General features: G+C 44.9%; 1 protein-coding gene across 4 annotated transcripts in view; it reads left to right on the forward strand.

Annotated features, from left to right (window-relative positions):
- Positions 1-25,943, forward strand: part of GDPD5 (glycerophosphodiester phosphodiesterase domain containing 5) — a 138,065-nt gene that overhangs the window by 22,575 nt on the left and 89,547 nt on the right. For 3 of the 4 annotated variants that reach the window (XR_011853002.1, XM_072133891.1, XM_072133894.1), the window contains exon 1: positions 3,615-3,752. The exons of the other annotated variant lie outside the window; for it this stretch is intronic. The gene's annotated coding sequence lies outside the window, so the exon portion shown is untranslated. Of the gene's footprint in view, positions 1-3,614; positions 3,753-25,943 lie in introns of those variants that run through there. 4 annotated transcript variants of the gene reach the window in all.

Here is a 25,943-nt window from a genome sequence, read left to right on the forward strand (position 1 = left end):
TATTATTTATAAGCACTACATAGTGGTATATAATCTGAGCACTCTATGTTGTTATTATTTATAAGCACTACATAGTGGTATAATCTGAGCACTGTATGTTTTTATTATTTATAAGCACTACATAGTGGTATAATCTGAGCACTGTATGTTGTTATTATTTATAAGCACTACATAGTGGTATTATCTGAGCACTGTATGTTGATGTTATTTGAGCACTATACAGGTGTATTATTAATAAGCACTATATAGTGTTATTATCCGAGTACTGCATGCTGGTTGTATTAAGGTAATATATGTAATTTCAGTATCATTATATATGGTACTGTATAGAAGAATTATTTGGGAAATGCTGTATGAGAGACAATTGAGCTAATGATAGGTACCACACACAGCCCCACCCAGTATAAGACCAACCCTGGCGCTATTATGGCACTGCTATGGTGCTGTTCTAGCATGGTCATGGTGCAGTGGTTGGCATTATGTGGGCATAGGTTACATTGACATAACATTTTGACATTTTTGGCCTGCAAGTGATGGGCAGACAACGACTGTAGCAAATTTTTACCATTTTACAGATGTAAGGACTGATTTTTTATTTTCACGGTCTGCTTGCTGCAGGTGTGGATGAGGCAGCAGCCTTGATGTTAGTATCAGGTCACACACCTCCCGCATCAGTATCTGTGTCTGCGCAACAATGTTGGCGGTAAACGTTGCGTTCAGAACATTCACGTCACGATTGTTCCTCCGTTCGTAGGAAGGATCAGATTTCCCAGAAGACAATGGGGATTATATAGAACATTTTTGGCAGCTTGAAGTGAAAACACGGCCATTGTATCATCACGCCGCACTCCAAGGTCACCACATCAAGGTCACCATACACAGCGCCAGCCTGAGATCATCTATGCCATATTACCAGGGGTGTGATCATATATATGCAATCCTATTCATGTTAACCCTTTCCCTCGCTTCCTAGGACCAATCGCAATATATTTTTATACCTGTCCCTCATCATGACAATCGGTAGAGACCTTATAAGTCTATACTCAGTGGTGCAACTATAGGGGTCGCAGTGGTTGTAATTTTGATTGGGCCTATATACCAAAATCCTCCCCCCTGTTTTCCACATATGTCCCCCTCCCCTGTCTAGAGATCATTAACCTTTATACTTGTCACAATACTTTGGATTTGAGTAGCGGGATATTGGTTTGCTGTGTGCTCCGTGAAATTTTCAGGCCAAAACGCGCCCTTTCCGCCATTGCCCATGACATAGCCAAAACCCCTTTACCCGCAAAATGGAGATTTTACCCAATTCTCAGCACTACTTTTGCAGAAGAAGTCACTAGATGTAACTGGAGAGTAATTATGTCTCACTGTATACAAGTGACATCTATTTTATGCATATATATAGAGCTTAGCTGCTGTACATTGTGTATGTATTATACATAGAGCTGAGCTGCTGTATCTAAGCTGCCATTTAAAAGATATGTCCTATACATAGAACTGAAATGAAACTATACACATATCAACCATACACAGAGCTAATATGCTGTATCTAAGCTGCCATTATTGAGTTATCTACCATATATAGAGCTGAGCTGCCATTATAGATGTATGGGGCACTTTTATTATAGGCTAACGCTAATTGCGACAGTATATGACAGTGCCTCCGACCCAGCCGGCGGCAGCATGGTGACGAGGTGCACTTCTACGCCATGTCTAACCCGGTGTAGAATTGAGCAATAGACAGCAGTGGGCAGGTGAGTGGCAGGAATGCCCCATGCCACCCCAAACCACCACCAAACCGGCGTAGATGGTCCGGGAAATTGCTGGCGCCAGAAATTGAGATTAAATCACGGCTTGTACACCTGTTTTTATGCGCACAAGTTGGGATAAATTTTACCTTATCTGTGATATAAAGAGCTGAGCTGCTGTATCTAAGCTGCCATTATAGATGCAATTATCATGCATGCTGAGAGGCTGTATCTAAGCTCTCATTGTATAGAGGTATCAGCTATACGAAGCTGCTTTATCTAAGATACAGAAGTTACAGATACAGAAGTATCTATCATATATTGACCTGAACTACTGTATCTAAGCCCTCATATCTGTGATATAAAGATGTGAGTTTCTGTATCTAAGCTGCCATTATAGATGCAATTACAATACAGAGTGGCTGTATTTAAGCTGCCATGCAAGGAAACATCTCATATGTATGTTGTATGTATGTTATGGGAATACTGTAGAAGGTTTACTTGTCAAATTTAGGGACGGACACTGGTACCCCCTGACTTTTTTTGAGTGGCGTCCTTCTGTAAACCACACCCATTTTAGGGTGTATCACACCCTTTTCCTGACATGGGCACTCAACTTTTCGTGGACATTTTCAAACATTAATATTTAATGGCAAAATGGCAGCTGCTGGCGTCTTTCATTATGCTTTATTTGGATTGTGTACATTATAGGCCGAGATTAACTTTGTAGTCCATAGCGACCAATCAGAGGTCAGCTTTCATTTTGCCAGACTACTTTGAGCAGTGAAAGCTTCTCTGTGATTGGTTGCTATAAGCTACGGAGCCCATGTTACTGTTTTGATAAATTAAGCCCTGTAGACAAGTTCTCAATCCCATAAAGAACGCTACCAGAATCCTGAACAACAAAAATCTTTCAGTAATGCTGAATTTTCAGACGAGAGACATAAATTATAGTATAACTAGTCTGATTTATAACTCCCAAGTCATATGGCCGCCCTTACTTCTCCCATGTTGTCAACCAAATTTTCCAGAATCCATACTCTATGACTGGGGAGATTTGATATTTGGAAGTCTACAAAGTCCAGGAGGTGGAGCTTTTAAAGTCCAAGGGGTGGTGCTTTTAGAGTCATTCTGAATCAGTCTAACAGAATGCCTTGGCCTGCACCAAACTTATTTAAAGGTGTCCTGAGGTTGAAAACCATATCTGCTTTCTTCGAAAAACAGCGCCACACCCGACCATGGCTTGTGCCGGTATTCCGGCTCAGTTGTATAGAAATGAATAGAGCTTAGTTGGTGGAGTTTTCTGAATGTTTTTCAAGCTACAGACAATCCCTTTAAACATGGATGATCCAGGGATGGGCTCAGGTTATAAACATAAATGGAGGTTAAAGATGAACTTCTGGCCTTGCAAAATTAACATGCGTTTCCTGAATAAAGAAAAAGTTAACTTTTATGTAAATTAGCATTTTGGTGCACAGTGGGCGTGACCATGGGGTTCAGTGCACCCTCAGGAGAGGAGTGGCTAGCAGCTAGTTAATCATGGATGATTATGAGGTGCTGGGCATGGGTGGGTGCACTGCACCTCGTGGCCACGCCCATGTAACACCCATTTTTATCTGCATATTATTATGCTGGGAGTTGTAGTCTCACAGGTTGGAGACTAATGTAGTAGGAATGTTGGCAGGTGTGCCCGGTGCTGGATGCCCAGGCAGATAATGCTGGAGTATTTATATAGAGGGCCAGGGTAGAATAAGGATTTCATTTAAGGGCAGTGACAGTATCCAGAAAGGTGACTGTCCCTTTAATGAGCAGGCGTGTCTGTAACGGCGGTGAGTGCCCCTTTAAGAGCCGGGGAGGGGGCGTGTCTTCGGTGACTGAGTGACGGGGGCGGAGCCTGAGTGCTGAGTGCAAGGAGCGGATCACACGGGGCTCGGAGCTCTGCCCTCCGCACACACCCGGACACCCGGAGCGGGCACCACCGGCCGCTGGACCCCTGCACAGGTAAGTAGGAGCCCCCGCACCTGCATGGGGACACCTGGCAGTTCCTCTGGAGCACCACCCCAGTACACGGGATTACAGGTGCCGGCATGTCTCAGCTCATTCTGGGATTCCTGATACTTGTAGTTCACCAGGGATAGCACCCAGTGCAGGGAGACTACAAGTACCAGCACGTCTTATCTGATTCTAGGCTTCATAGTTCTTTTAGTTACCCAGGAGGTGCACCCAGTATAGGGACTACAAGTACCAGCATGTCTCTGCTCATTCTCTGATTTCTGATACTTGTAGTTCACCAGGAAGACCATCTCAGTACAGGGGACTACAAGTACCAGCATGCCTCTGCTCATTCTGGGATTCCCTGTACTTGTAGTTCACCAGGAAGACCATCTCAGTACTGGGGACTACAAGTACCAGCATGCCTCTGCTCATTCTGGGATTCCCTGTACTTGTAGTTCACCAGGAAGACCATCTCAGTACAGGGGACTACAAGTACCAGCATGCCTCTGCTCATTCTGGGATTCCCTGTACTTGTAGTTCACCAGGAAGACCATCTCAGTACAGGGGACTACAAGTACCAGCATGCCTCTGCTCATTCTAGGATTCCTTGTACTTGTAGTTCACCAGGAATAGCACTCAGTACAGGGACTACAAGTACCAGCATGTCTCTGCTCATTCTATGATTCCTTGTACTTGTAGTTCACCAGGAAGACCATCTCAGTACAGGGGACTACAAGTACCAGCATGCCTCTGCTCATTCTGGGATTCCCTGTACTTGTAGTTCACCTTGAAGACCATCTCAGTACAGGGGACTACAAGTACCAGCATGCCTCTGCTCATTCTGGGATTCCCTGTACTTGTAGTTCACCAGGAAGACCATCTCAGTACAGGGGACTACAAGTACCAGCATGTCTCTGCTCATTCTGGGATTCCCTGTACTTGTAGTTCACCTTGAAGACCATCTCAGTACAGGGGACTACAAGTACCAAAATGCCTCTGCTCATTCTAGGTTCCCTGTTACCTGTATTTTGCTACAAGGTTCATACAAGTCCCGTGATGTCTCATCAGATTCTAGGTTTCCTGTTCTTCAGGAGGAACAATCCCATTGGCAGGGGACTACAGATACCAGCATGCCTCACCTGATTCTAGGCTTCCTGTACTTGTAGTTCTATAGAGGGACTCTGGCAGTGAAGGGGGACTACACGCATCACAATGTATCATCTTATTCTAGGTGTCCTTGTTGTTCTCCAGGAGGATAATCTTTTAGCAGGGGGACTACAAATGCCAGCATGCCTCATCTGATTCTAGGCATCCCTGTACTTCATAAGGACTATACCAGTGCAGTGGGACTACTAGTACCAGCATGTCTAATTTTAATTCTGATCTTCTGGTACAAGTAGTTCTCCATGGATGGCTATCCCAGTGCACAGGAGGACCACAAGTACCAGCATGTCTCAACTCATTCTGTGCATCCTTGTACTTGTAGTTCTTCAGGAGGGCAATCCCTGTACGGTACGGCTATAAGTACCAGCATGTCTCATTCGGTTCTATAATTCTTTGTACTTGTTTTTCCGGGATGACCCAGTACAAGAGTACTACAAGTACCAGCATGGCTCATGTGACTCATGGCTTCCTGCTACCTGTAGTTTTTCACAAGGACTACTACTCCCAGTATGCTTCATTTGGCTATTTTGGCTTGTAGGTTAAGGATATGAACCAAAAGTGTCAGCAAGCCTCATAGCTGCCTGGGCATGCTGATACTTGTAGTCCCACCACTAGGTCAGTATTTTCTGGTACTTGTAGTATGGTGTTTTTAGGTTTTCCTTATAGAATGGCACAAGAGAAGTTGCCAGCCAGTTGGCATAGTGAAAGTCACCATAGGGCGCCAGTCAGATCAGAACACACAGGACCATCACTCTTATGGATTTTCTGGTACTTGTAGTTCTTCTGCAAAGCTTAAGTAGTGAGTACTTGGATTCTGGTACTTGTGGTTCTCCAGGGAGAGGGCACAGGGGGGTCACTGCTTGACATTATTCAGATTCAGGGCTGTAACTTGATTTTTTTGTTATAGTTGTTTACCTTTTAGTTTTATTTACCTCTGCTTGTTGTCAGTGAATATAAACATTGTTTACAATCAGTGAATACATTGTGACAAACCCTGAGCTGTGAAGTATATTACATCTAACTATTGATGTTTACATCAGGTAATGCCGTGCATTGTGCCCGGGCACGGAGGGTGGCGGCTCTGTCATCCTATAACTCGGATATCCACTGTCACCGCTGGGTATTTGGATCAGTGTTGTGTAATATGTTGAGAGATGCCAATGGTGATGTGCCAGTCCTGGAGCCTGCAGGCTTTGTTACCTGGCAGAGCTCCCTCCTCCTTAGTGCCAGGGCTGTGCCGAGGGCATATGGCGCCTTACGTTTATTTATAGCTTGCTGTGTGCATTTCATTCACCGGAGACCATTGTTTTGGGGATTGGCGATCCACGTGCGCTGCAGGATTATCTGTTTCTAAAAATGGAAACTGCCAGGGAGAATTTAAGGTGACGCTGCAGAGCTGTGTGCCAGGATGATGCCCGGAGCTTGCTTGTGCCTGCGGATGTTTGTTACTGTCCCTCATGGAGGGGATCCCTTTAATAATAACCCTATTAGGTTATACCTGATATCTGTCACTGAGAAAAGCAGCTATACCCTTACCCAGCTTACCCAGCATTACCCAGGGGGCAGTATGGTGGTGAATGTAAGTTGAATTGCAGTTCAGGAGCCTGGCAAAGCTTTGTGACCGTCTGTATGGCTACATCAAATTGTCACATATGTAATCCTATATGGAATGTCTATAGAAATGTGGAGTAGGGCAACGTATGTCAGCTGACTTGCCATTCAGGAGCATGAGAAAGCTGGGTCACAGTCTATGGCCAGACTTCCTAATGTATTATGCATGGTGGTTGGTGTACTGCACTGCTGAAGCATTTGGTGTTTGAATATAAGCTAATGTGCCATTCAGGAGCCTGGGAAAGCTTTCCTGGAATCCCATTTGCACACTCAACAGAAATGCAGAAGCTGATATTGTTAATAAGTTGTGTTGAAATTCTGGAGCTTGGGAAAGCTGTGTGGCATTCATTATGGCTGTATGTCTATATTAAGCATCCAGCCATGTGGTCTATATGGACTGTATGTAGCACTGTTGGAGCATTTGGTGTATGTGTATATAAAGTTGCCATTCAGCAGCCTGGGAGAGCTGTGTGGTAACCTGTATGGCTATTGCCCTATGGAGGAGCATGATTTATATGGCTGTATATGTAGGTTAACTTGCCATTCAGGAGCCTGGGGAAGATGTGTGATGAGCTATATCATAGCTCACTAGTTGTTACCCAGCTTTATGGACAGTTTGCAGCGATGTAGGAGCCATTGACATATGGCTGTGAATAAGGTGACTTGCCATTCAGGATGTTGGGAATGCTGGATGACAACCTGTATGTACATAGATCATAAATAAGTTATCACCCAGCTTTCCTAGAACACTTCCTATGGACAGGAAGGTTAAGAATCATATTATAACTTGTCACCCAACTTTCCAGAAGTCCAGAATAGCAATGTCTACAGGTGTAGAGAAAGTCTTACTGACTGATTCGCCTTTTAGGAATCTGGAAAAGCTGAGTGACGACTCTTATCATGATAATTAGCTTGGTTTCCCAGAAAGAAAGAAAACTAATGTAGGATTAAGGGTATAGACACCTATTCTGTCATGTGACTGCTTCTGACAAATCACAGGGAGGCACTGTATCCCGCTCTGACATAAGTAGGACATAGTGGTCGGTCTACGGTTTGCTGCTGGCGCAGGTAATTAAAGGGCATGTCCATTCATAGGGACCTGATTTTGTCCTCCACAGAGTCAATGACTAAGCCCTGTAGTCAGAAGGTGGGGTGCACTGAATTTCCCCTGCAGGGGTGCATATTCCCCTTTAAGTGGATTCCTTTTGGGTGTAAATGTCACCTTGGGGGCGTGTATTTTTAAAGGTACAGTCCCTACGTGCGCCTTTTAAAGGCTGCAAATTCCAGACCATAGCGCACTGGGGTGAGGTGCTCGGGGCAATGATATCATCTTTTTGGAAGGAGCCATAGCTGGGGAGAAGAGAATATCCTGACATCTTCCTGTAGAGGTGTCAGTCTTTACCGCACCTCGGGAATTCTATTCACAATTTAGGAATGGACCCAGTAAGGAATGATATGATACATTGTATAACATAATCCATGTGATCAGCGACAAAGATGCGGCTGTACTGGAGCTTTAAAGCTGCCTAATATCCCGCTCTTCCTCTTGGAATTTTTCCTTAATATTGAGGCGCTCCGCCACTTCAGCAGCCGCAGGAGGAGGACGAGGAGGAGGTGTGAAATCTGGCGAAAAATAAAAACAGAATTGCGCACGGAATTTGGAATGTATTAAACATGTGACTTCTCCATCGGGGGAGAGCTTAGTGCAGCTACTAAAAGTGTGAAGCCGTGTGGGAGGGGGCGCTATTCCCCTCCCTCCTTCCCCTGGGAATGGTCTGCCCCTTTAAATATAAGGAGCTCTTTTAAAGGGACAGATCCTAAGATATCCACTTAACCCCCTTCTGTATTGTCTTATTGGGAACTGCAGAGGGAGGGAAGTTGGGGTGACAACCAAATCCAGTATATTGCTATCACTCAGCTTTCCCAGGTACAGATAAACAGCAGAGTAGGAATATTTATTGCATCATGACACAATATCACCTGTAAATCTATGATGAAACTACCACTCCCATCGTGTTCTGACAGCCACATGGTGATCTACGTAGGGACACTTCTCCAGCTGCGCTGAGTCTGCCATGCTGGGAGTTGTAGTTTCACATCAGCCGGAGAACTCCCGCTATTGGAATCCGACATTGGAGCAGGGGAAGGAAAGTGTGATTCACAGGAGCCATGACAAAGTCTTCCAGGGAAACGATGAGTGTTGCTGCCTGAAAACATGAGATCATATAGTAGGCTTACTAGCAGTCCCATGTAAAAGATGCAGGGCAATTTAGATGAGACCCCCCCATCTTAGACCCCATTTAGATGAGACACCCCCCCCCCCCCCCCAGAACAGAATATAAGCAAACACTTAACCCCACCAGATCCGACGCCTAAACCCATCCACACCTCCAGACCGGACCTAAACTGATTCCGACCTCCGGGTCAGAGTTCAAATGTCACCAAAAGTCTTCATAATGAAATGTTTTAAATGTTCTTTTCTTTACACGTCAAGACCTGTGCTTGCTGTCAGTTCATAGTCTCCCTCTGTGTATTAGCCTTTCTATATTGAGGTCTGGGCTGGCTGAGGGTGGGTGTGTTTAGTGTTGGGGGTCCTGGCGGTCATGTTTGCGTTGCCTCTGTGTCATCTATTTGATTATCTCCTACGTATCCCTCGCCCGCTGTTTGTGTAACGCGGTGACACATGTAGGATGCGCAGCGGCTGTGGAGGCGTTTAACTCCTTTCTTCTGTCTGCAGTTGTGAAGGGGAAAGGTTTGCCCTGTAATGATAAGTATAACCCCCTGAGCAAACCCCTAACCAGATGAGACCCTTACCCTTGTTCTAATTCCCAGATGAGACCCCTAACTCAATTCTTACCCCCAGATCAGAGCCAAACTTCTGACCCCTCAATTTCCCCAACTTCAATTCCGACTCCAGCTCCACCAGAATGGTCACCGACTTTGGCTCCACAGTCCTGGAGTGCTGAAATAGATGCAGCCATACCTTCCCAGTGCCTTAGTCCTCTGATCTGAAGTGGACAAGGTTCATTACTGAGCATGTACATAAAGTGCAACTCACATTCATCCTAACTAAAAGACAAGAGGGTGCACAACCAGTGGTTGATCGGCCACATACAGCCTGTGAAGCCATGAGTGGGGTGAGTGCAGCTGAGAAGCCCTCACTGCTCCCATGTCCTCTCCTGACACTGGTTGTATGCATTGGACACTGAGCAGAGCTGCCCTATGAGCAGGAGAGGACGCAGGAGAGGTAAGTACTTGTCAACGGTACTGTACTGCTCCTGGGTCCCCTGAGTCCTGATTCTGCCGCATACAACCAGCGGGACACGGAGCAGAACAGCGCATGGAGGACAAGATCAGCCAGGAGAAGATTTATTAATTTTTTTAATCTGCTCTGGGGGACTCAAGTATTAATAGTTTTCCGCTCTGGGAGTCTTCAGTATTAGTCCACTTTGGGGTCTCTCCAATATTATTGTTATTTGCTTTATGGTCTCCAGTTTTGTCTGCTCTAAGGTCTCCAGTGTTATTACTGGCTGCTCTGAATGCACTATTTGGTTTCTGGGGTGGTATTAAGTGCTGTGCTGTAGGGTTGGTGCATCTTTGAAGTTGAGGTGTGTAGTCCGTCCACTCGCTGATTCTGACTCCACAGCCCGGATTCCAATGCTCAGAGCAGATCCCCAAACCACTTTTTGTAACCCAGGAGAGAACTCCCAAACCACATTTTGAGCTCCCATGTGATATTAGCCTCATGTGGATCCCCAAGTTTGACCCCTAACCTTATCAAGTCCTGCACTAAAATTTGTCAACTACTTTTTAACAGAAGTTGGGGAAAATGGGCATGGCTATGAAAAATTCCCCAAAATAGTGGCAGATCCCTTCAGAGCCCCCCACTGGAGTAAAAGAGCAGTACAATCTCATAAAGTCCAAAAGATGTGGCAGATCCCGTGTGCCGTGGCAATATGTGATAAAATCCTCTTGTTTTGGGCTTGTTGTGTAGTTGCATTTTTATTATTTTTATTTTTTTTAGCTTTTTTTTTTTTTGTATTTGCACATTTGGCAGCAGGTTCCTAATCGTCGTGTTGAGGATGGCAGGACCCGTGCCGCACTGCGTGTCGGTTTCCAGCCTGCGGGTTCGTGTTTGCGCGGCGGCTCGTGTACACAATCCCCCTGAGAGGCCCTTAATGAGGCGTCGCCCGGGTGTAATCTGCAGCTTAAGCTTTTCTAAAGAGCGCATCAATAAAAGTGTTTAGCGGGGATTGATCTGCATATCCCGTGGATACCCAAGATCACGCCGCCACCTCCGCACTCTCCTCAAGGTTGAAAAGTTCAGGGGAGCCACATCCTGACACCCCCAGACTCCTGCAGAGATTGTAATTGACTATCGCTTAATCACAGAAGCCTGGGGACCCCTGTATCACTTAAAGGATTGTTTCATCTTAAATATCTCTGTACACAGATGTCTTCACCATCACATTATTTACACAGAATCTGTAGCTTTTTGTGAAAATTTACCCAAAAACATGAATTATAGTGTAGTCAAATCCAAAACCATCCTGCTTTTCAGCAGATTGCTTCGTTCACACTGGGCGTGGCTTCTGAATAGTTTAGACCACTAAGAGGCGGGGCCAATCCTTGTATATAGATACAATTGTATCCATTCTAGACAATACTCTGTGAGCTCAACACAGATCTCTCTGCTAGTTTGCTACAATGTATCAGTCTACTGTTCAGGCTGTTCAGCTCATATAACGTTTTCTGCACTAGACTCTTGACCCCATAGATAGGAATGAATGATAAATCTTGCGCACCACAAACAGCTGAGGCTTTGTTACAGATGCATCCTACCTGTGATTGTATCCATCAGGACTCCAGACTGATACTTTTTATTCTGATGATCTGTTTAGCTCACCGAATACTGTCTGGACTTTATACAACTGTAACAAACCCTCAGCTGTGAGAAGTTTGAGGCATATAATTCCAGTAATGATTATTTGCTATATGATATTTGATGATTATCTGTGATCTCCATAAGCCGTGCTCCTTCATATCCTGTTCAGGGATCTGGCTGGGCGCTCTAACCACTCGTGATCCCCAGGTTACCCGGAAACTGCTGCTTGTAAAATGTGAGCTCTTTGGCCCGATGCCCGATCCCAGCTGTTTCCTTGGGAAATGCAGGAGACGAGGTGAACTCTGCTACAAGTCAGCGATTCCTGATTGTTTTAGCGTTTTTCTTGGCAGCAGGGTACAGTGGGAGTAGGGGGGAGGGGTAGGTAGATATATGACCTTATAATAGATGGTATTGTATGTGGGTCAGGGTTTGCGGAAAGCTGGGTGGTGACATCTGTAGGTGCTGTATTGCAAATTTTTAGGATTGTTCCAGATACTTTGAGCGGTGTAGATGTATATGTGATGATGATACTGGAGTAGGTGATTTGCAAGGTAAATATCAAGGTGTGAGGAGTAATGGCGGAGGTATGGAGGCGGCCTTGCCTGTCTGGTTTGCATATGGGATGTCATCGAGACGCTGGGATTTCCTACAGCTTACCAGTAGCGGATCATAGTGGAAGCAATTAGTGACATCACTGATTTAAAGGGTGACTCCAGATGCGGATCATATTTACCCAAATTATGGGAGAAACATCCCAAATTTAATCAATAGAGTAGTTTTTTTTTTTAAATGACATATTTGGCTGAATTTGTTTATTTTTCAGGAAAACTTCCCTGGAGCGGATATATAATATATCATTACACTGAGGGAGGGTCTCTCATGCTCTTACCAGGAGATTGTAATCTGCACCTACCCATCTTGCGTTTGAGGTTCTGCAGCAACTCTGCCGGTGTATTTATTGCAGGGATGTGTATGTATATACACATATATGCAGATTTCAATTTTTTTGGGAACGTGTCTTCTCTAGTCACATCTAAAGCTGGTATTTGGATTCTGCATTGTGGGATCTTAAAGGACAGAGTCCCATTTGATTGGTCGCTTATCTCACTAAGAAGTGAATGTCTATCACTATGGGAAGGAGAATTTTAAAGCAGCTTTGGGTGTGATTGGAGTTGTAGTGCAATACTGTGATGAAAATTACTTTTCTTCTCCATTCACATCTAAACCAGCATTTCAGAATTCCCTTAAAGTTCCATTTCCTAAGAGTTGGCAGGACATGAGTCTTATTTATGAAGTCCTCTTCTCCATTCACATCCAAAGCTGCAATGGACAGTTGTAAGAGTGTACCATCTATTGAAATATAATAGCAGAGAAACTGAGAAATTTGAAAGCAGCTTTGACTGTCATTGGAGTAGAAGCCACCAATATTATACAGAATTGGTACTGTGTCACAAATGATTACAAGTAAAAAAAATTAAGAATTTTTACAGTTTTTTGAAAGGGGAAATGGCTAGAAAATTTCCATTCCCTACAAGCTGGCAGGACATGAGTCTTGTTTATGAAGTCATCTTCTCCATTCACATCCAAAGCTGGAGTGGACAGTACATTAAGGAGTCTTGTAAGTGATCTATTGAAAATGGCGGGGTTAAGCATAGAAACTCAGAAAGATTTGAAAGCAGCTTTGGCTGTGATTGGAGTAGAAGCCCCAAATATTACACAGAATTGGTACTGTGTCACAAATGATTAAAAAAGAAATAAATAAAGATTTTACAGATCTTTGAAAGGAGAATTGGCTGGAAAAATCTTAAGAATAATATTGAAGTGGCAGATAGGGGCATACAGCTGCGAGCAGCGGCCCCAGGAGTCACATGACCTCCCCTCCTCTTAATCACTTCAGCAATGGCGCTTTCCTCTTCTGTAATTAGAGGCTTCAGACGCTTCCGCCTGGAACATTTCATTTTCTGTCAGATGATTATTCCGTCTCGCATTGTCCCGCGTAAGACGCGTTTCGTTCCTGCACAAAGACCCGGAATAATTGACTCTGGCGGAAGATAGCGCAGTTTGTTTTGAAGCAGCAGTCCATCATTGCTCGCCTCGGTTAATTACATTTTCCTCTAATGGCTTCCTATAAAGACAATGGAGGAGATTTACAGAAGTTAGTATCGGATAGCATGTTTTATAAAAATGAAAGCCACAATCTGGTTGCTATGCACATCTAGTGCACTTCTCCCATGTTTCCTTAGCAACCAATCACAGCACTGCTTAAATGATTGCAGACCAGTTGGAGATTTGAACGTTAAGCTGTGATTGGTTGATTTCACTTGAATAGAGATTGTATGAGGCCTAATGTGTGGTTTGGGAATTATCTGGGTTTGGAAAAGCTGGGTGGCTTCCAGTATGATGAGATTTATCAGTATGTTTTCCCAGTGGCCTTAATGGCACTTTTGCTCTGCTATGGAACAGTACATCATGACACTGTTACATCACTTAAAAATGGCCGTTTGGGAACTTGGAAAAGCTAGGTGACAAATATGTTATAGAAAATGATGGTCGTTATGTTGGTGGTTCAGCTTTCCAAGGGTCGTGATTGGCAAATTTTCCTGGCTATGCAATGCTTCATCCTCACACTGCTTACGTAATTGGGCATAATGGCTGTTCAGGAGCCTGGACAAGTTAGGTGAAATGGAGCTGATTTGGGAAAGTTGGTCCAGCTTTCTATGGCCACATTCACACATTCTGGTTGAATTGCATTTTGGAACAGGGAAGGGCTTGGCCCGATCCCATATAAGTTTTTAGTGAAACGCATGCGAATGGTAACAAACACAGCATATTTTGTATTGTTTACATGTGCTGCGTGTTATCAATCGCATGAATTTTACTTGAAACGCAAATGGAATCAGGCCAAGCTTCTCCCCGTTCCGGCTGGATTGCATTCAGAAATGCAATCCAGAACGTGTGACCGCAGCCTTAAACTGGCGTTTTGAATCCGTTTAAAAAACGCATGCACTTTTTGAAAACTCATGTGTTTTCGACCAGTTTTCCTAATTTCTTACGGTAATTTAAACCGATCACAAACAGATGCGTTTTCAAAAACGCATGCGTTTTTTGACGGACTGCTTCAAAACGGGCCAAGAACAGGTTCAAAACGCCACGTGTGACCGCCGCCTGAGGGGCTTGAAAAGCAAATCTGTTCTTGAATGGAACCTTAATCTAGTTTTAAGAAAGCTGGATGCAGAGTATTACAATCCAACATATTTATCATCTGGCTTTCCTGGGCACCTGAATGGAAAATCTGCCAAAATGCAGAGCACTAGGCTACTCCATGGGTAACTGTAGTGGATGGCCATATTTTCCCAGCTTTCCTGTGATTTATAGCATATTTGTTTAAGGACGTTTCTCTGAGAAATTTAGAAAAGTTCTGTCAGATACCAGCATTTAGGTTTCCTATTTGGTAGTCGGCATTGCTCTCCAAGTGTTGTGACACTACAACTACCAGCATGCCCTTAGTACCTCACATTAGCAGGGCATGGAGGTGAAGTGTTGCAGGTTAGTAACCAGAAGGAGGCAGATGTTAACTGGATATGAGTGGGTTAATAGACAGCAGCCGTGGCGTTATAAGAAGTGTCAGAGCGGTGGTGGCGGTAATGCTGCGGCATTAAGAAGCCATTATTAGTGTTGTTATTTGCGGGGCTGATGATGATGAGTGCTCGCCGGGGAATGGAAAATCTTATCTGTTCATGATAATTGAAAATAATATAATATATGAGAGTCTAAGGAGATGTTACACGCGACTTCTAAGAGAAGTGACTCCAGGTCAGCTGCATTGTCTGTAAGAATGTGAGATAATCGGATGATGAGAGTTCTGCTCTGGACTTGCTTGTGCTTTACACTGCAGCCCTGCTCTATTAAGACACACCTATAACATAGCTGTGATGTCTATTAGAGTCTACAGTAATCTCATTATTGGCTTATTTAGCTGTATCGTTCTGTCCACTGCAGCTGTGCTCTGTTCCGACTCCTCACACTGCTGTGTTCTGTGTTCTCTGAAGCCAGTGTTAGTCCCTGGAGAGATGTGTAATCGTATCTCTCTGTATTTTGCTAGTTGCAGATGAACCGTGATATATGGATTTATACTCGAGGATTGTAACTTCTCCAAGTGTACTGGGAGTGTGTCCTCACACTGCTGTGCTCTCTGCACTTTGAACAGAACTGCTCCACGGCACCCCTTCTGTCGTGAGTGACAGGTTTAGAAGGCCTGTGGATGAATACTATACCATTCACTCAGAAATTCTGGAATATAAATCCATATTTCACAGTCCTGCTTCTCAAGGACTTCACAAAGGTCTCATTACACATCTCTCCAGGCACAATACATCACACAGGCTTCAGAGAGAACTAAGCACAGCAGTGTGAGGACATGCCTTCATTAGAATATAAATCCACATGTCACAGTCCTGCTGCTACTAACAACACACACAGAGGTATATTTACATATCTCTCCAGGGATAATACCCAACATTGGTTAAACCGGCTGATAAATCAGGGGGTCACTATCTGTTTGTAGTATGCAGGTATATATATATTGCAGTCAGTAGTGTTTGCTCTCAGTGATGATGAGAAGACGCCGGGCACCGCTGCAGATCCTCTCTTCACCCTTTGGCGCAGCCTCTATGATAATATTTACTCTTTGGGTGCAGCCGGTCGTCTTGCCGGCCGCAGAGCTGATGTTTGTGGCGGCTGTGAGGACAGAGCATGTGACGCTGTGGAACGCAGTCGCTTCTGGATTTGTGGTGCAGCTGCTTGTGTAGTGAGTGGTGCGTATGTTCCCGGCCTGGGTGGTCCCCACCACTTCATGTAGTGGAAAAACCAGGCTCTTTTATTTCAGCACATTCCATGGAGGAGAACGTCTCCAGACGGAGAGCGACCTGCCGCCTGCACTCTGCTTACATACGATGTAACAATGAGCAGCTCATAACACAGCTAATCCCTGGTGCTCATCATCATAAACAGAGTACCCAGATTTCTCAGGCCCCTGAATGGCAAACCTGGTGAAATGGGAGCAGAGGATGTGTAGCGGGGTGGATCAGTAGAATCTTGGACCTCTCTCCAAATCTGGTGGTCACTGCTGACCCGCACTCTTGTTTCCAGATCGGTTGCCCCTCCCAAATAGGAGACCTCCCAAACTAATTAGACCTTCTTTGGACTACCCTCTTACAAATGTGGTGGATTTGAGCCCCCTTTCCAAATTTAGTGGGCAACATTGTCCCATGTTGGAAAATTGTATAACTTTTCATTATACAATCATTATTAATTATTTGCTGAAACATCATCCCCTTAAGGACTCCCCAGCTCCTCTCCCCACCCAAATTGATGGTTACTTATTTCCGGGTTCCCAATGGTCACAATATTATTTCTCTATTACTACCTGCTCTACAATCTCCCCCAATCCCGTGGTCTCTAGCTCACTGTTGTTCCCCTCTCCCTTTAATCCTGCGGCCACTGTTGTACCCCTCTCCCTTTAATCCCGCGGCCACTGTTGTACCCCTCTCCCTTTAATCCCGCGGCCATTGTTGTACCCCTCTCCCTTTAATCCCGCGGCCACTGTTGTACCCCTCTCCCTTTAATACTGCGGCCACTGTTGTACCCCTCTCCCTTTAATCCTGCGGCCACTGTTGTACCCCTCTCCCTTTAATCCTGCGGCCACTGTTGTACCCCTCTCCCTTTAATCCCGCGGCCACTGTTGTACCCCTCTCTCTTTAATCCCGCGGCCACTGTTGTACCGCTCTCCCTTTAATCCTGCGGCCACGGTTGTACCCCTCTCTCTTTAATCCCGCGGCCACTGTTGTAACGCTCTCCCTTTAATCTCGCGGCCACTGTTGTACCCCTCTCTCTTTAATCCCGCGGCCACTGTTGTACCGCTCTCCCTTTAATCCTGCGGCCACGGTTGTACCCCTCTCTCTTTAATCCCGCGGCCACTGTTGTACCCCACACCCTTTAATCCCGCGGCCACTGTTGTACCCCTCTCCCTTTAATCCCGCGGCCATTGTTGTACCCCTCTCCCTTTAATCTCGCGGCCACGGTTGTACCCCACACCCTTTAATCCCGCGGCCACTGTTGTACCCCTCTCCCTTTAATCCCGCGGCCATTGTTGTACCCCTCTCCCTTTAATCCCGCGGCCACTGTTGTACCCCTCTCCCTTTAATCCCGCGGCCACTGTTGTACCCCTCTCCCTTTAATCCTGCGGCCACTGTTGTACCCCTCTCCCTTTAATCCTGCAGCCACTGTTGTACCCCTCTCCCTTTAATCCCGCGGCCACTGTTGTACCCCTCTCTCTTTAATCCCGCGGCCACTGTTGTACCGCTCTCCCTTTAATCCTGCGGCCACGGTTGTACCCCACTCTCTTTAATCCCGCGGCCACTGTTGTAACGCTCTCCCTTTAATCTCGCGGCCACTGTTGTACCCCTCTCTCTTTAATCCCGCGGCCACTGTTGTACCGCTCTCCCTTTAATCCTGCGGCCACGGTTGTACCCCTCTCCCTTTAATCCCGCGGCCACTGTCGTACCGCTCTCCCTTTAATCCCGCGGCCACGGTTGTACCCCTCTCTCTTTAATCCCGCGGCCACTGTTGTAACGCTCTCCCTTTAATCTCGCGGCCACTGTTGTACCCCACACCCTTTAATCCCAGGGCTACTGTTGAACTGGTCTTTCTGTGGCCAATAAATGCGTTCATAGTCTTACTGGGATATCCTCCCCATGATGTACATTCCTGCCCTGACCCCAGTGGTGGTGTGGAGGGGGATCATCTTTTCCCTCTGCCCCCCAGTGTATGTATAAGTACATAGGGGGAGAAGATGGGATGCACCCATCCGCCTCCCGCCCCGGGAATCTATTCACCATCTGATTCAATCATCGGATGCATCCAGCACAAAGCTGCTGCGTAAGCTGCACGGGTCCGCGGCTGGGGCGAGCGAGGACGCGGGGGGAGGACAGTGATTGAAGGATAATTAGATTTGAAATTGCATTTGGAAATGGAATCTGTAAATAGCGGATATTGTGCGACCCTCCGACTGCACGGACACGTGGGAATATTACACAGGAAATGGAAATTCACAGATTTTTGTTTTATTTTTCGTCCTGACGGCGCATTGTCATGTAAATACCGGCGGCGGCAGAAGCTGAAATGGGTTTTTTTTTTTTTTTTTTTTAAAAAGGTAATTTCTGAAAGATCTGAGACTACAGCTGCACCCGATGTATGAGCCCTGGTGGAAACCATCAGTATGCTGCTACTAAACATAGAGGTAGCACTTGGGTGCTCTGCTGTGGGCGTCAGTGGCGCTAAAGTTTTATTGTACAAGTTTGACAAATCTTCCACCAATCACAAGATCAGATCCCTTGTACCTTCCTCTAAATAGAGGGAAACAAATTTCCTTGTTCTATAATTAGATGTTGCGCAATTTTCTAGTAGATTTTGTTGCAAGATCACTGCTTGCCTTCAGTGAATGAGAACACTTTTGTAACCCTATGCTCAGTTGAGAAGTGGAGACCATTGTATCAGTCTAGAAAATGCTCTGTGAGCTACACAGCCAGGACTCCACACTGATACATTGAAACAAACCAGCGGAAAGATTGTATCCACTTCTCAGCTGAGAGCAGGAGTACAGGTTTTGTTCCTGTGTTTCAGTCTGGAGTCCAGGCTGAGTAGCTCACAGAGCATTGTCTAGACCGGATACAATTCTATCCCTAGACTACAAACTCTGTACTTAACTAGTCATAGTCTCAGCTGAGAAGTGGAGACAATTGTATCCAGTCTAAACAATGTGGTGGCTTAGTGGTTAGTATTATAGCCTTGCAGTGCTGGGGACCTGGGTTCAAGTCCCAGGGTCAACATCATACAAAGAGTTTGTATGTTCTCTCCGGTTTCCTCCCACACTCCAAAACATACTAGTAGGTTGATTAGGTTGTGAGCCCCATTGGGGACAGGGTCCGATTTTGGCAAACTGTGCAGCACTGCATAATCTGTGTGCCCTATATAAATATTGGAGTTATTATTATTATTAGAAAATGCTCTGTGAGCTTAACAGAACAGCAGCTTTATAAATATTTTCTTTAGTTTGTTTCAGTTTGGAGTCCAGGCTGTGTAGCTCACAGAGCATTGTCTAGACTGTATACAATTGTCTCCACTTCTCAGCTGAGAGCAGGATTAGCTATGTGCTTGGTTTGCAACCTTTGGATATAATTGTATCCAGTCTAGATAATGCTCTGTGAGCTAAATACGACATCAGCAGCTGCAAACACCACTTTGCTACAATGTATCAGTCTGTAGTCAAGGCTGTGTAGCTCACAGAGTATTGTCTAGACTGGATACAGTCTGCAAACCATGTACTTATCTAGTCCTGCTCTCAGCTGAGAAGTGGAGACAATTGTATCCAGTCTAGACAATGCTCTGTGAGCTACACAGCCTGGACTCCACACTGATACATTGTAACAATGGCTGCACACTATAAACACTAAAGAAAAATGGGAATAAATCTAGTTTCTGAGCAGTTTACACCTCATTTTGTACATTTTGCACAGATTTTTCTCCCTCCCCTCCCCCTACTCTGCTCTTTTCATTGTACTGAATAAATTCCGCTGATTTTAGTTTTCCGGGAAAAACGTTATTAAAATGTACCCTTTTATTGATCTTGAGGTCAGAGCGACCTGCAGAGATTTTTTTCCCGTGTTCTCTCTCTGTTCCCGCGTACATACAGGAGACCCTATCACCTAAGCGCTCGACGCAAAATGTATTGTAAAACGTCGGCCGCGGTTCTGACATTTTGCTTTACTTTTTGCTTGGAGAATGTCTGAACAGCGATTAAAGGGAAGGAAATTTTCCGTACAATGGAAAGCGGCGGAGCGGGAATAATCAACGCTCGGCTGAGACGGCAGAACGAGGCTGGGAGCGACTCATTGGGTTCATGTGGACCCCCAGCCCTCCCCACATACAGTACTGTGCTCCCCGGCACATGGCTTTATGTTACATATTATCACATACATGAGCCTCTTAGTGGATCTGTCTGGTGCTTCCCTATGGAGATACATTGTGGTATTAGGTTTTGGTGGTTTTAATACCAAAACTATTGCTGCACTCTGGAAAATGTAACATGGGGTTCATGTGAACACAACTATTTCCCATTAGGGAACCTGTCAGCAGCCGTGACCATGCAGACTGCAGATATTGGGGCGTGCGCCCGATATCCTGCATGTGTCGCTTCCCCGCTCAGGTCCGCGGGGGTTTACCTTCTTCTTCCCAATGCATGTAAGCGCTTAGATTGCGACACAAAGTGAAATGTTAAATCCAGCGGTTTGTCTATATCCGTTGGATCGTCCGACGGACCGCCCACCGATTTCTGTCACATGAAAGCCGGCGCGATCCCAGAAAAGTCGGAAACCCGCCGAAAATGCGGCCGCGGGACCTGTAGTAAATAAGCCCCATTGTTTTGCATTGTCCCTAAAGAGGTGTGTATTCAGACCTTTGTGTGTGTTGTATATGGATTTGTATTCCAGGATTGTACTGGGGCGTGTCCTTACACTGCTGTGCTCTGTGCCTGCCAGCGTTATGTATTGTCCCTAGAGATGTGTGTAATCATACCTTTGTGTGTGTTGTTATTAGCAGCAGGACTGTGGTATATGGATTTATATTCCAGGATTGTCCTCACACTGCTGTGCTCTGTGCAGCCAGTGTTATGCATTGTCCTCGGAGAGATGGGTTTTTATAGATACCTTTATGTGTGTTGATGGTAGCAGCATGTTTGTACAGGGACATGTCCTCACACTGCTGTGCTCTGTGCTGTTTGCAGGCAGTGTAGTGAACTGTTCCTGGACAGTCCATGGAGAGATATGTAATCATACATGTGTTTATGTTGTTAGGAGCAACAGGACTGTGAAATATGGATTAGTATTCCAGGATTGTACTGGGGGCATGTCCTCACACTGCTGTGCTCTTTATGTTGAAATGCTCAATGGCCCCTCCCCACTCTCAGTAATTTGGGAAATAAAGCAGTCAGAACAGAGGAGGGTACAAGTGTGGTACAGTTAAATTCGGGTCACTAAGAGAATTAGGACAAGCACCCCTCTCCCTGATGCACTCGGATAGGCTAAGCGGGAGACCAAATCTGTCCTGCTATGGACTAGTAAAAGGGGCCGGGTCTTAAAGGGGTTGTTTATGTCTGTTAAAGAATTGGCTGGAGTAAAGATGCAATACCACACATTACCACAGACTGAAGGGGCGCTGTTTCTCTAAGAAAGCAGCCATGCTTGTCTTTTCTCATTCTGCAGCCGGGTCAGTAGTGATAGACTCTTCATACTATGCCCTGATGAGGTGTGAATGCTGGGAGTTGTAGTTAGATGCTGTTGGATGCTACAGGTGGAGCAGCTGCAGTATTTAATGCTTTAGGACAGGACTGGGATTGTGCAGTAGAGCGGCAGCGCTGCGCCTGTATGACATGCAGTAACCGTTCTCCGGGGACGCCGCTCCTCCACTTACATGACTGCGGACGGGATGACATACCGCCATTAGGCCGTGGATTAGTGACACATCCAACCACCAGGGAACGCCAGCGCAGATGGAGCGTACAAACGTGTTTTCCAGTTCACCTCCGTTCTCTGCGGCTGACTACCGGAGACACGGAGCAGGTCCCACTGCTTTCATTCCCCCTTTATATATGTCACCTATACCATAGGTGCTGATGTCATAGAGGTAATTTGATAATATTATAATATTGTCAGCGCCTTAAGGGAATATTAAGATTTTAAAGGGGTTGTCCAGGATTTGAAAAAAAGTGGCTGTTTTCTTCCATAAACAGCGCCACACCTGATCATGGGTAGTGAGTGGTATTGCAGTTCAGCTACATTTATTTCTATAGAGTGGACCTGCAATACCGCTCACTGCCCATTGTCAGGTGTGGCGCTGTTTAGGGAAGGAATTGGCCGTGATTTTCAGACGCCTGACAACCCCTTTTATTTGCATCGCTGTTGGATGGCTGAATGTAAAGTAGTGGCTGATCATGGGGCCCAGTCCTGACCTTTTGAATAGTGAAACCCCTGTTTAAAGGGGTTGTCCAGTCATATCTAGTGCCACATCAATTTTTTTTCCTGTCCACAGGATGGATTGATGGAGGATTTAGTGGTCGGACCGGCTGCCCCATTCGTTAAAGGGGCTCTTTGGAGGTTTAAAAACATGGTCGCTTTCTACAAAAAATAGCGCCATACCTGACTGTGGGTAGTGTGTGGTATTGCAGTAAAGCTTAATCTCTATACACATGAGCTGCAATACTGGTACAAACCAGGGTCAGGTGTGGCGCAGTTTTATGAAGTTAGCAGCCATGTTCAACCTCTGGACAACCCCTTTAAGACTGTGGAATTTAGAATTGTAACTACTTATTGTTGAACTAGAGTTGCGTTTACGTTCCGTCTTGATGTAAACATGGTAAATGCGATATAAATGTGATGTCGATGCAATTTTAACAGTGTTAACACTTTGTAAACACTATGTAAATACAATGGAAAGGGAAGGAGGAGGATTAACAATTCTAAATTCCACATGTGAACGCAGCCTTGTCCAGATATTAAAAAACATGTCTGCTTTGTTTTAAAAACAGCTCCACCACTGTCTATAGGTAGTGCGTGGTATTGCAACCAAGCTCCGTTCATCTATATACAGTTGAGTTGCAATACCCACACCAGCCACGGTCAGGTGTGGCGCTGTTTTTGGCAGAAAGCTGCCATTTTTTTTTTTTTTTTTTACTTTTTGTTAATTCAGGTCCAGCTATTATATCTCTCACTGGTCAGCGGGTTTTGGCTGGACAACCCCTTTAAGAGTCATGTAGGGGAGGCTGTACATCAGTGGGACTTGCTGTGATGGTGTCTCCCTTGGGTGCACGTCATGGTGCCATCAGGTCCCTTGTGTATCGGGGCACGTTGCAGCACGTCGCCCATGACACAATGTGATAATTGGGTGCAGGGCTCTTTAAGTTTTGTCCGTCTCCCCTGTGAGCGGCCATGTACAGTAAAATGAGATGCAAAACACGGGAATCAGGAAATATTTGTCCGGTTATGTATTACGCATAACAAGCGGCACCGCCTAAGGAGACGGCATGGAAAATGTACGGAAGAGAAACATGTGACACTGGGAAACCCTCCGCCCGCCCGGACCACGGAGCCGCTATAGATAATTCTATGGGGGAGATTAATCATCACGTTTCTGAGGTAAAAATGTTCTAGTTGCCCATGGAAACCAATCAGAGCTCAGCTTTCATTTTATAAACAGCTGTGGGAAAGTGAAAGCTGAGCTCTGGTTGGTCGCCATAGAGAGACCCATGATAAATCTCCCCCATGTGTGTATATGTGTGTGTTTGTGTATATACAAGCCCTGTATGAGTACTACAACTCCCAGCATGCATTAATGCCCTTAAAAAGCAGAGGACATCCATATACTTTGTCCATAATAATTAACCGTTTAGTATGGTCATTCACCATGCAGGTATGATGACCATACCAAACAAGAACTACAACTCCCAGCAGAGTTGTAGCTAGGGGTGCAACATTAAAACTGTTTTAAGTAGGCGCCGACCCAGGGTGACCTATATTGCCACAATACAGGGACCATCTAGTGGTATATACAGGCACTGTATAGGAAGGATTCGGTGACTAGGTCTCAGTGACTGTAGTTGGTCACATCCAGCACAGACCACTATGTCCCCCCCGATACCTCCCAAGATATACAGACAGTCCCCAGGTTACATACAAGGTTCTGCAGGTTTGTTCTTAAGTTGAATTTGTATGTAAGTTATAACTGTATATTTTATAATTATAGCTCCAGGCAACATTTTTTGGTCTCTGTGACTATTGGACTTTAAAAATGTTGGATTGTGATAAGAACCAGGATTAACAATAAATCTTCATTACAGACACCTGTGATAACTGTTATAGCTGATTATTGTAGCCTAGGGCTAAAGTACAGTAAATTACCAATATCCAGAGGGCCGTTTGTAACTAGGGGTCGTCTGTAAGTCGGGTGTTCTTAAGAAGGGGACTGCCTGTATCCCTAAAAGTAGAATTTCACCTGTTCCAACCACTCCTGAAATACAAACCTCAGAAGTAATTGAGGTGTGAACTGGACCTAACTCAGCTCCTCAGTAATTCCTCCTGGGAATGTGTAACAACAGGCTGTTACCATGAACTTTGTGACACCCATATTACCTGACAATCTGTCAAGTGATCTGGTAGGAGCTGCCTGAATAACATCTTTCTTACTGAACCTGTTTATTCTTTGGTAAAAATGACATGAATGTATAAATCTCCCCACTGATCCGGACTGAATTCCTCGTCGGTTTGTGTGCGGTCCGGATCGGATCCTTTTTGTCCTTTTCCTTTTTTTTTTTTTTTTCTTTTTTACTTACAATTTAGAAAGTAAATGGAAGCCCTTCTGTTTCCCCCAGCCTCCATACACTTTGCTGACATGAAAGGGTCTCCGTGCTTCCATTATATATAATGAAAAATTAACACGGCCGGCATTATATATTCTGTTCTATATAACGGAGACATGAGGGGAGCCTACCGTGCTAACAAAGTGTACAGGAGCTTCTATTTATTATCAATAATTATCCATGTTCTACAGAAACACTCATGCACATGCAGTATAGAGATCCTTATGTACATACAGTATACAGAAAAACTCATGCACATACAGTATACAGACCCTTATGTACATACAGTATACAGAAACACTCATGCACATACAGTATACAGACCCTTATGTACAAACAGTATACAGAAACACTTGTGCGTATACAGATCCTTATGTACATACAGTATACAGAAACACTTGTGCGTATACAGATCCTTATGTACATACAGTATACAGAAACACCTCTGTGTATACAGACCCTTATGTACATAGAGTATACAGAAACACTTCTGTGTATACAGACCCTTATGTACATACAGTATAGAGAAATACTCCTGCACATACAGTATACAGAAACACTCATGCATAAATATGCTTACACTCATGCACATCCAGTATACAGACCCTTTTGTACATACAGTATACAGAAACACTTGTGCGTATACAGACCCTTGTGTACATACAGTATACAGAAACACTGATGCATAAATATGCTTACACTCATGCACGTACAGTATACAGCCCCTTATGTACATGGAGTATACAGGAACACTCATGCACAAATATGCTTACTCATGCACATACAGTATACAGCCCCACATACAGTATACAGAAACACTCATGCACATACAGTATACAGACATTTTTTACATTGCATTTTAAAATGCTATGCAACAGCTGACATTTGCCTAATTACATTCATAGTATCATAGTATATAAGGCTGGAAGGAGACGCAAGTCCATCAAGTCCAACCTTTAAGAATTAAATAAATGTTTTATCCCCATAACCCGTGATATTTTTTCTCTCCAGAAAGTCATCCAGGCCTCTCTTGAACATGTACATAGAGTCCGCCATAACAACCTCCTGTGGC

The sequence above is a fragment of the Engystomops pustulosus genome, chromosome 2 (assembly GCF_040894005.1).
Source record: "Engystomops pustulosus chromosome 2, aEngPut4.maternal, whole genome shotgun sequence".
In the NCBI taxonomy this organism is placed as follows: Eukaryota; Metazoa; Chordata; class Amphibia; order Anura; family Leptodactylidae; genus Engystomops; species Engystomops pustulosus.